The sequence below is a fragment of the Papio anubis genome, chromosome 1 (genome assembly GCF_008728515.1).
Source record: "Papio anubis isolate 15944 chromosome 1, Panubis1.0, whole genome shotgun sequence".
Classification (NCBI taxonomy): Eukaryota; Metazoa; Chordata; class Mammalia; order Primates; family Cercopithecidae; genus Papio; species Papio anubis.
In genome coordinates this window covers 183,248,779-183,262,339 of record NC_044976.1, presented here as the reverse complement: position 1 = coordinate 183,262,339, position 13,561 = coordinate 183,248,779, and the positions used below count along the sequence as shown (strand labels likewise).

General features: G+C 38.5%; 1 long non-coding RNA gene across 1 annotated transcript; it reads left to right on the top strand.

Annotated features, from left to right (window-relative positions):
• Window positions 1-5,279: 5,279 nt before the first annotated feature.
• Window positions 5,280-10,350, top strand: LOC103879668. The gene is made up of 3 exons (XR_001897511.3): window positions 5,280-7,161; window positions 9,275-9,367; window positions 9,794-10,350. It is a non-coding gene; the product is annotated as an uncharacterized LOC103879668 (long non-coding RNA).
• Window positions 10,351-13,561: the final 3,211 nt, after the last annotated feature.

Sequence of the window (13,561 nt, the reverse complement as noted above, 5' to 3'; positions counted from 1 at the left end):
GTAGAGACAAGTTTTCACCATGTTAGCCAGGCTGGTTTTGAACTCCTGACCTCAAGTGATCCACCTACCTCAGCCTCCCAAAGTGATGGGATTAAAGGTGTGAGCCACCGCGCCTATCCTATCCTATATTATTTTCTAAAAGTTTTATAGTTTTGCCTTTTACTTTTAAATATATAATCCACCTGGAATTGATTGGGGGGTGGGGTACAGTATAAGGTAGAGGTCCAAATTAATTATTTCCTTATGGGTAAACAATTGTCCTAATACCACATTGACTTCCCATGACCTGCACTGACAGTGCTGATATAATTCAGTTTTTTACATCTATGTAGGTCTGTTTATAGGTTCTTTATTCCATTTTATTGGCCAATTTGTCTATTCCTGAACTAACACCACACTCCTAATTACTTTGGCTTCATAGTAAGTCTTGCTGTCTCATAAGGCAGTTACCCCTGCCCTACCTCCAACTATGTTTTTCTTCAGACTGTTCTTGGCCACTTGTTCCTGTATATATATTCTTAAATTAGCTTATTAAATTCCAAAAGAAAAAAACAAAACCCTGTGTTGTCATTTTGATTGAAATTACATGGAATTTTTAGAACAATTTGGGTAGAACTTACATGCTTATGAAATTGGGACTTCTAAAATGTAAAATAGTATGTCTTTCCATTTTTAGGCCATCTTTAATGATTTCAATAAACTTAAAAACAATTTTTGATATAATACACTTCTGTTGTTACCTTTATTTGTAAGCTTTTTTTTTTGGCTTAAACAATAGACATTTATTTCTCACAGTTTTGCAGGCTGGGAGTCTGAGATGAGGATGTCATGAGCTTTATTTTTCATGCCTTTTTATTTTTTTTTTGAGATGAGGTCTTGCTCTGTCACCCAGGCTGGAGTGCAATGGCATGATTTCGGCTCACTGCAACCTCCACCTCCCGAGTTCAAGCAATGCTCCTGCCTCAGCCTCTCAAATAGCTGGGATTACAGGTGCCCACCACTACACCTGGCTAACTTTTGTATTTTTTTTTTAGTAGAGACAGAGTTTCACCATGTTGGCCAGGCTGGTCTCGAACACCTGACCTCAGGTGATCCACCCGCCTTGGCCTCCCAAAGTGCTGGGATTACAGACGTGAGCCACTGCGCCCAGCCAGTTTAGGGCTTCTAAGTAGAGTTGAAGCCACAGACCTCTCAAAGCCTAGACTCAGAAATCACACAGGTGACTTCCATTGTATTCTGTTGGTCAAAGGAAATCACTAGGAAAGCTCACTTTCAAGGGGAACAAAAATCGAGTGGACCTCTTGATGTGAGGAGAAATAAAATACTTCACATGTTTTATCTAAACGATAACATAGCCTGTTTTCTTGACTTGCTGAAATTATGATCATGGATGAACATTGAATTTTAGCCAAATCTTTTTCTTTATTTTTTAGAATAATCATGTGATTATTCTCATTTTATCCGTTGATGTGGTGAATTATATTAATCAATTTTCTAATGTTAAGGTATCTTATATTTCAGGGGTAAATTCAACCTGCTGGAGTCAGTTATGAATAATTAGCTTGGTATTATATTTTTGCCACTGTGTTCATAATTGAGACTGAGCTTTTTATTTCTTGTTCTGTCCTTATTAGTTTTGATTCCAAGGGTATGTTAGCCAAACATTATAAATTATTTTCTCCTTTGCTATAATATAGAATAAGTTTTTTTTTTTTTAATAGAGTCTCACGCTGTCGCCTAGGCTGGAGTGCGTTGGCATGATCTTGGCTCACTGCAACCTCTGCCTCCTGGGTTCTGGCAATTCTCCTGCCCCCGCCTCCCGAGTAGCTGGGATTACAGGCACGTGCCACCGCGCCCAGCTAATTTTTGTATTTTTTAGTAGAGACAGAGTTTCACCATATTGGCCAGACTGGTCTCCAACTCCTGACCTCGTGATCCACCTGCCTCAGCCTCTCAAAGTGCTGGTATTACAGTGTGAGCCACCAAGCCCAGCCTAGAATAAGTTTTTAAATATTGGAGTGATGTGTTCCTTGAATGTTTGGCAGCAAAACTGGTGGAGGTAGTGGTGATGGTATATGTTTGCTTTAGTTTGGTTTCGTTGGAAGATTTCTAAGTATTTTTTATTTTTTAAAATAGTAGACTTAGTTTCTTATATCTTCTTGAGGAAGTTTTAAGTTATACTCTCCAAGAAAGGTTTCCATTTTACCGAAGTTTTCAAATCTCTTGACATGTTCGTTGTTCAGGGTATTCTCTCACCTTTTAGTGTCTGCAATGTCTACAGCATGGCCCCTTTTTCATTCCCAATATTGTTTATTGATGTTCTCTTTTCTTTTTCTTGATAAGTTACCAGAATTCTGTCCATTTTGCTCATCTTTTCAGAAAACTTTGACTTTGTCGATTTTATCTAATGTAGTTTTCCCATTAGTTTCTGCTTTCTTAACTAAATTATTTCTTTTTTCTACTTTCTTTGGATCTGTGCTGCTTTAGCTGTGTGTTTAGCTCATTAACTTTCAAACTTTCTTCTTTTCTCTGAGTACTGCTGCAGTATTTTCATTATGATTCAATTACAAATATTTTCTCGTTTTCATTATTGTCTTTGCTTTCTGAGCTATTTCAAAATGTGTTTGTTAATTTTCAAATGGGTGAGTTTTTACTAGTTATCTCCTTGATATTTATTAGTAATTTAGTTGGACTATATGAAGAGAATCAATAAATATGTTATCTGGCATAATATAGGTTATTACTATATAATTATATAGTAATAATCTATATTAATTGTGGCTATCTTTGGCTTATTTCTACCATCTTATTTTGTGCTATTTGTCTTGTTTTTTCTTCCACTGTGTTTTTTTCTATCTTTTCTGGCCCTTTTTTAGACTGATTGAATATATCTTTCTCCTTCCATCTGTTCTTTCCTATAAGAATTAGAAAGTTATACACTCTAATCTTAATATTTTAGTGACTAAGACATTTTAGTCTGCATACTTAATTTATCAAAGTCTAACATTTATCAATACCTTTATTTCCCTCTTAAATAACATAAGAACATTTGAACATTCTATTTCTATTTATCCCTTGACTTACATGTTATTGTAGATGGGCACTTATTGCACTTATTCTTTATTGGTTTTGAACCCCATAAGGTGTTGTTATTGTTGTATGTAGTTTAGATTTATGTTTACTCACATATTTATCACATTTTTGCTCATTTCTTCTTGCATCTCAGGCTTTCCATTTGAAAGTATGTTACTTTTGCTTGAAATATATTCTTTAGAATTTTCCTCATTAAATTGGCAAACTCAAATTCTGGAAAGATTTTTTTCTGGCTACACAATTTTAGGTTGAAGATTATTTTCTCTCAACCCAGTGAAGATACGATTTACCACCTTCTGACTTTCACTGTTGCTGTTTAGTCTAATTTTCATTCCTTTGAAGATAATGTGTCCCGCCCCCCATCTTTTTTTGAGATCTCTTTCACTTTGCTGTTCTGCAGTTACACGAGATATGTAAATATGATTTTTTAAATTTGCATTTATCTTGCCTAAGATTTTTTAAAACCTCACACAAAGATGTGAAAGAGACCAAAATTGAAGAGGTAGTAGGGGGTCAGATTATAAAGGGTTTTGGAAGTCAGGATTTTATTCTGTATAGCTGTGATCTTCAAGCTTTGTAGCTTATGCACATTATATAAGAATTTTGAAAAATGTGTTCTTTTGCACATATTTAAGTTGACATACAGTTTTCATCGTAAGGTTAAGTAAGTTTATTTCTTGCTAATAAAAGAGAACACATGTTAAATATTTTATAAACTAGAATCAGGTGACAATTTACCAAAATTAGAATACTTTTATGATATGACTTGACTATATCATATTTGATATATATTTGGACATAGTTATATACTATTTGAAGTATACTGATGCACTTATCAAACAAATCATGCCAATTTTAAAATAAATCACATACAATTTTTGCTAGTTTTATGAAATGTTTTTAAAATTTTATACTTTAAAATATTATAGTTTCATTTAAAAGAATAAGAATTATTTGCCTGTACTGCTTCAAATGTTCTGAATTTCAACTATCCCAACATGAAACCAACACTATTTCTAACTTGAAACTTCACTCTTAACAGAAATATAGGTAAAACATTAAAAGGTAGGAAGACCCACGGATTTAAGGTGCTTTGATTAATCATTGAGAAGGCTTCCCTGGAACCAATTGTCATTCCAGGTGGGGCCCTTTCAGGCTGCAATCTTGTCACAAAAGAAGTCTGAACAAATTCTACAAAGTCGCAAAGATTTTAGCTGCTGCCTGTGATACTTTTTCTCCCTGTCGCCCTCCCCTCCACCACCCCTCACTTTTATATATGCAAGCAATCCTGGATGTGCCACATTTACTTTTTGGAAAGGGAGTTATGCAAGACACAAGAATTTTTGCCCACAAACAGCTGCTTCAAATGGAAAGGGAGTGAGACCTTCTTTTTGGTGCAAAAATGATTAGTTATGGAGAGGTCCCAGTCTTAATTCTCTTTGGAGGTGGGTCCAAATGACCTAATGAGCAGATCCTTCTCTGCTCTTTATTGTAATATTAAACAAGAAACTGACACAAGTTGGGTCATAGAGTTTTTTTTCCACAGGCACATGTAAGCATTCCATGTTGTATTATTGCAATATTGTGAAATTCGTCTTTTTGAGAAAAGTACACACAGATCTTGGCGTATTTTACTTGAAAACAATAATTGTTACTATTAGTTATTTCCACTTTTTTTTTTCCAAAAAGAGAATATGGGAAGAGTGGTGCTGTGGTAACTACAGATCTATAGAGAAGAATTTGACCAAGGCTATCCTAAAACAAGGTTTAACACATGTTTTATGGTTAAGCATTAACTACCAACAGTTATAGGTTGTATATTTGATATTATATGTACTAACTATTAAGCAATTGGAAGAAGTAAAACAATAGTGATTAAGAGTGTAAGCACAAAATCAGAGCTAATAAGGGATAAAACTGAGATTTTTATTTTTATTATTTTATTTTATTTTTCTGAGGCAGAGTCTCGCTGTGTTGCCCAGGCTGGAGTGCAGTGGCACAATCTTAGCTCACTGCAACCTCTGCCTCCTGGATTCAAGTGATTCTCCTGCCTCAGCCTCTCAAGTAGCTGGGATTTCAGGAGTGCACCACCACACCAAGCTAATTTTTGTATTGTTAGTAAAGATGGGGTTTCACCATGTTGGCCAGGCTCGTCTCAAATTCCTGACCTCAAGTGATCCACCCACCTCGGCCTCCCAAAGTGTTGGGGTTACAGGCGTGAGCCACCATGCCCGGCCAAAACTGAAATTTGAACCCAGACTGCCTGGGTTCAAATCTCAGTTTTATCCCTTATTAGCTCTGTGAACTTGGGTAATTTTCATAACCACTCTGAGCCTTAGTTTCCTCATCAGTGTAGAGGACTAAAATGTTATCTACCCCAGATGATTGTTTTAAGGATTACAGCAATGCCTGTTTCTTCACCTGTAAAATGGTTTCTTTCTCTTAAGATTGTGGTGAGGATTAAAAGAGTTATATGTGTACAATGCTTAGCATGAAGGCCTGGCTCGTGGTATAACTTCAATAAGTTTACTTTGTTAACAAGTAGGGAAATAAGTCTGACTTAACAATATAAAATTAAACGTTTATTTTACTCTTGCATAGCATATCACAACCGAGAATTTGGAGATTTAGCACACTCTATTGATAGTGAATATGCTGAAAGAGAAACAGACAAGGCATTAACTTTGAAGAGAAAATTCCCTTGACATTTTTGTATTTCATTGCACAAAATACCAATTAAATGTGGTGGGAAATTATAGCAAAGACTTACAAAGACTTCAATGATTTTCAAATTTTTAAATAAAGCATATCTTGATTTTAGTTCTTTGTTCAACTCTATTATGGAAATGTAATGGCAATGCAGTTTCTCCCTTCTATCTTACATTAGTTCTCTGGTTTAGCTCTAGCTTGTTGAGTGGAAACATGATATGGCAAGACCATAAATTACCTATTAAAATCCAATTTTTTTAAATCATGTAATTATGATTCAGGGTTACTTGTTCTAGATTCTCAATGGCATTAAATTGGGTTTATATAGTATTAAAACATCCAGATTTTTTAAAAAGAGTCAGTCGACTAATTACCTATATTTTTGTAAGACACCAAAATAAATATTTTGAAACTTCTTTCTGATTGAATGAATTTTTCACTTTTTATTTAGACATTTGTCATAGCCAGTAAGGCATACACTAAGTACACAAAGTGTTTATCCTAAAGCTGGTTCTGGCTTTTTGAGTTATCCAATGTAAGCTATTATTTGTCTCTTTAGTTTCCCTAATTTTCCAGCTAGAGATAACATTGAACATTATAGTAGACAGCTAAGTTTTGATTGCCCAAAACCATCCAACTTTATTAGAGCATGGCGGGGTTATCAGTCACAGTACTCTGCCACCTACTCCCCACATCATGGTGACAAGTAAATAAACTAGACCTGGCTAATCAAAGAAATCCGGCTCCTCAGGTCAAGTGATTGGCTCAGGGGTGGACACACAACCCCAAATGAGCCAGTCAAAGTCCTCCACTGGTACTTTTCAACTGGAGTTGGGGTGGAAGCCTGTCCTCGTTTTGAGATTTATGGGCTGGAAGGATGTGTTTCTGGCGTGCTATCTTCTCATCAGTAGAAATAAATGAGATCTACACACCAACAGAAGATCTGAAAGATGGAAAGAGGGGGCTTAATTATATTGCTTGGGTCCCTAGATTTAGTTCATGTCTGACATTGTGTCCTTACATCCCAATACACATGTGTGTTTTACAGATAATTTGAACTGGTTCATGGCACTTGCAACTGAAGGAGTTGTAATAAGTACAGACATCTTTCTAATTTGTTCACAGATGTAACCATTAACTGTGAAAGTCAATACATTTACAATGAAGTATGTTAAAAACATTGTCCAAGTGTGACTTGAACCCAGGAAGGATAACACAGCAGTTAAGAGCCCAGGCTCTGGAGTGAAATTGTCTGCTTGCCTGCCTACCAAAAAACACCTGGGTCTGAGAAGCTGTTGTCTCTCTAGAGAGGATACATGCTCTCTGGTTGCCACAGAGAGAGCCTCTCAGCACACCAAGGTACCCAGTCTGATTTCCATTTAGTGTTGGCACTGACACTGCTGCCTGTATTATAGGTCTCTTATGAGAAATGTCAACCTTTTCTTGTATCTATTTCAAAACTGGGAAGAGAAAGGTAGAATGGGAGAATCAAGAAACATAGGAGATAACTTTTTTTCTGTGAATAGGAAGAACATTCCTATAGGTTGTGCCTGTGAGGAAAGAATCCAATCTAAACCACCAATGGTAAAGCCACCATTTATTCGTTTTCATCACCTAATTGAGCACTGCAAAGCATTCTCATTTTTTTTTCTTTTTCCTTTTTTTTTTTTTCCCCTGAGACGGAGTCTCGCTCTTGTTGCCCAGGCTGGAGTGCAGTGGTGCCATCTCAGCTCATTGCAACCTCCACCTTCCCAGGTTCAAGCGATTCTCCTGCCTCAGCCTCCCAAGTAGCTGAGATTACAGGCGCCTGCCACCATGCCCAGCTAATTATTTTATGTTTTTAGTAGAGATGGAGTTTCACCATGTTGGCCAGGCTGGTCTCAAACTCCTGACCTCGTGATCCGCCCGCCTCGGCCTCCCAAAGTGCTAGGATTACAGGCGTGAGCCACTGCGCCTGGCCACATTCTCATTTTCACTCTGGCCTTGTGCCTGCCTGTCCCAGAATATCTTCTCTGACACTACTTAAATGTTTTTCACTTCTCTGTTATGCTGCTTAAGATGTAGAGACTCAGTTGGGTTAAGCATTTCATTTTAAAGAAGAAAATAGGCTTCTTTAAAATGAGCATCAGATCACCGGCTCCAGTATCAGACTGCATGGATTCAAATACCACCTCTACCACTGACTATAGCGTTATGACCTTGGGCAAGTCACTTAACCTCTCTGTGCTTCAGTTTCCTCATTTGTGGTATGCAGATAATAGCACCTCTCTCACAGGGTTGTTGGGAATCTAGAGAGTTGATACATGCTTAAAATAGTGCCAGGCACACAGGAAGTACTATGTGAAGTGTCAGCTCTTATTAAGCTTAGGTATTTACAGATCATTTAAATCAGATTTCCTTCTTCCTAATCTAGCTGAGGACAGCTTCACTGAAGGAGTGGAAGTTGGATGGGAGGATAAGGTGGGGGTAGGGTGAAGACCAGCGGGGTTATAGATGGAAGATGGGGGTGGAGGAGCAGTAGAATGGTGGGGTGGAAATGGAGAGGAGAGAGCAAGTTAGTAACTTTGTAGAGTGAAACAGGTGTGGGTTGGAGCCTTTGGGTCCCTAAAGGACATTAAGAAGATGGAAGACAGGAAAAGGAATGGAAGTAGGAAGGTGCCCAGGTAAACAGCACATATTTCAAAGTTTTGTCTAGTGTTGACTTGCATCCAGAAAGGGAAAAAGAAATCCTTTTTCATCCCTCTTACCCTTGGAATGATATCATAATTTAACTACCTTTATGAATGAAGTAGATTGCTGTGGACAAAACTGAGATCCCAGCCGTCATTTATGATGTTGTTCCAACAGGAAAATAGTTTCTGAGTTCCAAATAACAAGCTTCCATGGTCTTTTGGAACAAGATCCATTTGTAAGTTGGGGCCTGCCTGTCTGCTGAGCGGGGAGGTTGCAGCTGGGCAGGTCAGACGGAGAGCCAGCATTTCACAATTGAATAAACTGGAGCTTGCTGTGGTTGACTTGTCTGTACTAGTGACACAACTCCAGCTACAGCCCAGGTCCCCAGGTCTCTACAACCCTAATTTACTAGCTTTACCTTCATAACTAATGATGTTCAATGAAATAAGAGTAGCGATGTGCATCGCTATTTAATGGGCTGAAGAGCACAATATGCCACCGAAATGCTTACTTTTAAAAAGATAACAATCTGAATTTATGAACAGCATTGGCCAACTAGAGATTGGTAATTGCAAGCTGTCTTGTCTTCATGAGCTGCATGGTGGGGGTGAAGCAGAGGCTGAATGACATTTTGTCATTCTTTATAAAGGAATCCAAATATCAAGTAGGAGGAGGTGGAAGAAGGGAGGAAAATGGGGAGATCTTCAAGTCTCCTCCAAATGCAAGATTATTTTGTTTGACACTGCTTAATCTTAAAATCGATCATACTGTCAATAACTTGTTGTCTTTTTCCTTTTAGGTATTGCAACAACCCAAATCATAATTCCTCATTGACAGAGATGGATTTGTACAATCTGCCCTGAATTGTTCAGAGTATTAAGGATCTGGCCAGGTGTGGTCTCTCATGCCTGTAATCCCAACACTTTGGGAGGCAGAGGCAGGTGGATCACCTGAGGTCAGGAGTTTGAGACCAGCCTGACCAACATGGTGAAACCCCATCTCTACTAAAAATACAAAAATTAGCTGGGTCGTGGTGGCACATGCCTGAAATCCCAGCTAACCAGGGAGGCTGAGGCAGGAGAATCGCTTGAACCCGGGCGGTGGAGGTTGCAGTGGGCCCAGATCACACCACTGCACTCCAGCCTGGGTGACAGAGTGAGACTCTGTCTCAAAAAAAAAAAAAAATTATTAAGGACCTATGAGACACAGTTATAGACAACTTTGCATTAGGAGAGTGATAGGAAAATTTTAATTTATTATTCTTTACTTGCAAGAAACATCCCAAATCAATGATGTCATTGTTCTCTCTATTTGACAGCTGTGGGGCTAACCAAGGAAGGTGAAATGACCAGCTGCCTTGCAGAAAATTCTCTGGAGTGACTGGGATCTAAAGCAATAATATGCAAATCCATAAAGACACTATATCCTTTCACTGATTAATGGGGTACAAGAATCTGTGAGATTTATAATCCAAGCAGTTTTAACAACAGCACAACAAAAAAGCTACAGTAACAGGAGGCTCAGTGAGTGGGCAGATCTTTAAGAACAGCTCTATGTTGATCATTCTTGTGCAGCAATACCTGTATGAATTGCTAAGAGAATAATAACAACTACTGTTAATTCAGCACCTACTGTATGCCAGAGGCTGTGCTAGTTACTTTCCCTACATCATCTCTGAACCTCACAGTAACATTCTCATGAAGATTTTATTGTCCTTGTTTGTCTGATGAAGAACTGAGGTGAAGACAATTTCAATGATTTGCCCAAGTCTCCACAGCTGGGGCTGGGCGCGGTGGCTCATGCCTGTAATCCCAGCAATTTGGAAGGCCAAGGTGGGCGGATCACATGAGGTCAGGAGTTCGAGACCAGCCTGGTCAACATGGTGAAACCCCATCTCTACTAAAAATGCACAAATCAGCCAGCTGTGGTGGTGCATGCCTATAATCCCAGCTACTTGGGAGGCTGAGACAGGAGCATCGCTTGAACCCAGGAGGCAGAAATTGCAGTGAGCCGAGATTGTACCACTGCACTTCAGTCTGGGAAACAGAGCAGATTCCAACTAAAAAAAGAAAAAAGAAAAAAGGTTCCACAGCTGGTAAGTAGCAGAGCTGAGACCCACCCTCAGGTGAATCTGTTGTTGCTGTTGTATGTGAGGCAGGAGCAGCAAGGGGCCTTGGGACTGACATTCTGAGACATACACAAGTGTCAGAAATGACCAACCTGTCAAGAAGTTGTGGTGTTATGGATAACTTGGTGGTAATGCAAGCTTTTCCATGAAAAACAGAATCACATTATGGTAGTAAGGCAGCTATTTTAGCAGTATAAATAACAAAAGCAAAGAGAGAAACAAAAGCAGCAGAAAAATCTCTTCTGTCTGACTACAGCACAAACCACCATTTACCAAAAAGCATGGCTTTAATAAACTTTTTAGATTAAACCAATTGTTCCTGAAGCCACTGTAATGTTTTCTGTCTACAGGGCAATAAAGCAGATTTATATTAATGTTTTTTTGTTTAGGAGGCAGTAAAGTGGAGTGGTTAAGACAAGGGGCCCTAGAGCAAGACTGCCTGAGATCAAATCCTGGTGCTACCACTTTCTGTTTGTGTGACCTTGAGTTAGTTACTTATGTCTAGTACTGTAGCGTTGCCATGAGGGTTGAATGATCAAATCCATATGAAGTGTTTAAAAACCACCTGGCACCTGGAAAGCACTGGATAAATATTAGTTAAAACTGTATGCAGAATCATGTATGAATGGTGTGAGGAAATTGAAGATATGGTTCCTTACTTTCAAAAATACTTAGAAACTAACTGGGAAGAGAAAGCATCTGCTTATAATATGTCTTTAAAACAGGTACAGCAGGCCGGGCACGGTGGCTCATGCCTGTAATCCCAGCACTTTGAGAAGATTAGGCGGGTGGATCACTGAGGTCAGGAGTTCAAGACCAGCATGGCCAATATGGCAAAACATCGACTCTACTAAAAATACAAAAATTAGCTGGGAGTGGTGGTGTGCACCTGTAATTCCAGCTACTCAGGAGGCTGAGGCAGGAAAACAGCTTGCACCTGGGAGGTGGAGGTTGCAGTGAGCCGAGATCACATCACTGCACTCCAGCCTGGGTGACAGAGTGAGACTCTGTCAAAAAAAAAAAAAAAAAGAAAGAAAAAGAAAGAGAAAAAAAGAAACATGTATAACATTAAAAACAGCTTCTTTAATCAAGGTATACACTGTTATATCCCTAATAAAAATCAAGAAATAAGAATTAAGGAAACAAGGGATAAAAGAGAATGTTTTCTGGAGAAAGTGAACCATGACCTGGATTTTGAAGGAATCGTGGTTTATGATTGTGGAAATTTTAATTTGAGGACTTTGGTAAAGTGACTTGTGCATTATCAGTATTGTTCACCTTGATTTGTTATGTATGAAAACCTTTTAGTGAAAATTTTCTCTGTGCAAGATGTTGGGATGGTGGTAATAAAGGACTACAAATTCGAAGGCACCTTTATCCTCAAGGAACTTACAGTCTATTCTAAGAAGTTATACATTAATGAAATACAAGACAGAGAGTGCCCTGGAAGGGCAGTGCCAACTGGCAACACAATGATAAGCACACTTGAAAAATGGGTTAGTCTTTGGTGCACAAAGGAGCCCAGATGCCAAATGTAACAATGAACATGAGGAACATGAGGGGAATCTAGTCCTTTAGGAAGGGCCTCATGGGGTACAATAGCTATTGGGACTAGTTCTGCCTTGGCTTTGCAGGATGAGAAATTTAATCAGGCTGCTCAGAGGCTGATGAGACTCTCATTAAATGAGCAAGAAATGAATCAGAATAAGAATTTATTAGATTACATAGCTAAACAACAGAACTGATCATCCGTAAAACCCCTGACTCTCCTCTCTCCATCTCCACCCCTCACCATTGCTTGTAGAGAGATTCATTTTAGGAATAGATTGTATATCAAGACATTGTTTGGTATGAGTCAGAAAGATTGACATTTTCCACTCTAAGAATATTTGTATTAACTATATGATCACTTTTGTGTCCAGACAATTATTTTTCCAGACTCCTCTTTTTATAATTTTTTCTATTATAACACATTCTTTTTTTCCATGTGAAGAGAGATTTTTAGCATGCTGCAGTTTCCAAGTTTACACTTTTAGTTTCTTCCTGATGACATTCAGGGAGGAAACTTACTTTCTTATCGGTATGTTCTAAATTCCACTATAGCATGGGTTATGTTGGAAGTTTTTCTGTAGAAAACAAATACTAACCTAGTAGTTTAATTATTTCTTTTCCTGAGGATTTCATATTCTTCCTGATTTTTGTCTCCACCTCTTGTCCTAGATCTTGAATACTATTTTTAGACTTAAACTTCTGTTTGCTGGTTATATAACAAATTTTATACAGTTAATTGAGTAGGATTCATATCTCATTTGAAACCTAACTCATTTGTAGCTTAAGCATCCATTTGGCTGTCGCTAGGGGGTTGTATGAAACCTGAGAAAATCATACTGGTGCCCTGCATAATGGGAAATAGATGTATTCAGGTAATATCAAATTGAAATAAATATCCAAGGAAAAGAAGTCAGAAGAGAGCACATGTTTGTAAGAAGGATGGGATGGAGTTTTGTCCTTCCTGAAGGGGGATAGATGTTGAAAGATGATTAATTGATCTGATACGATGAAGTGGCTGTCTCTCTAAGATATTGCAGAGATGTGGCAGGAGAGTGAGATTTTACAATGCGAGTTTGGAGTCTGACATGGGTTTATCATGTGAACAACTCAGGAGAGAATGGGGTGGGTTGATTAAGTGCTACCCAGGTAAGTTTGTTTGAATTCCCTTTCCAGACAAGGTGGGCCTGCTTCATTTTCCAGGAGCCTGACCTGGACATGGGTAGGACAAGGGTAGGACAAGGCTAGCCAGGGGTTGGGGAAGCAGAGAATCGGAAGGTGTCTGAAAGATAGTGTTGAGGGACAAATCTGGAACTAGGCAAACACAGCCCGGCCTGCACATTGATGTATTGATCCAGGTCAGCAATTTGGAAACAAAGGAAAGAAAATGGAGACAACTAAGACCCTGCA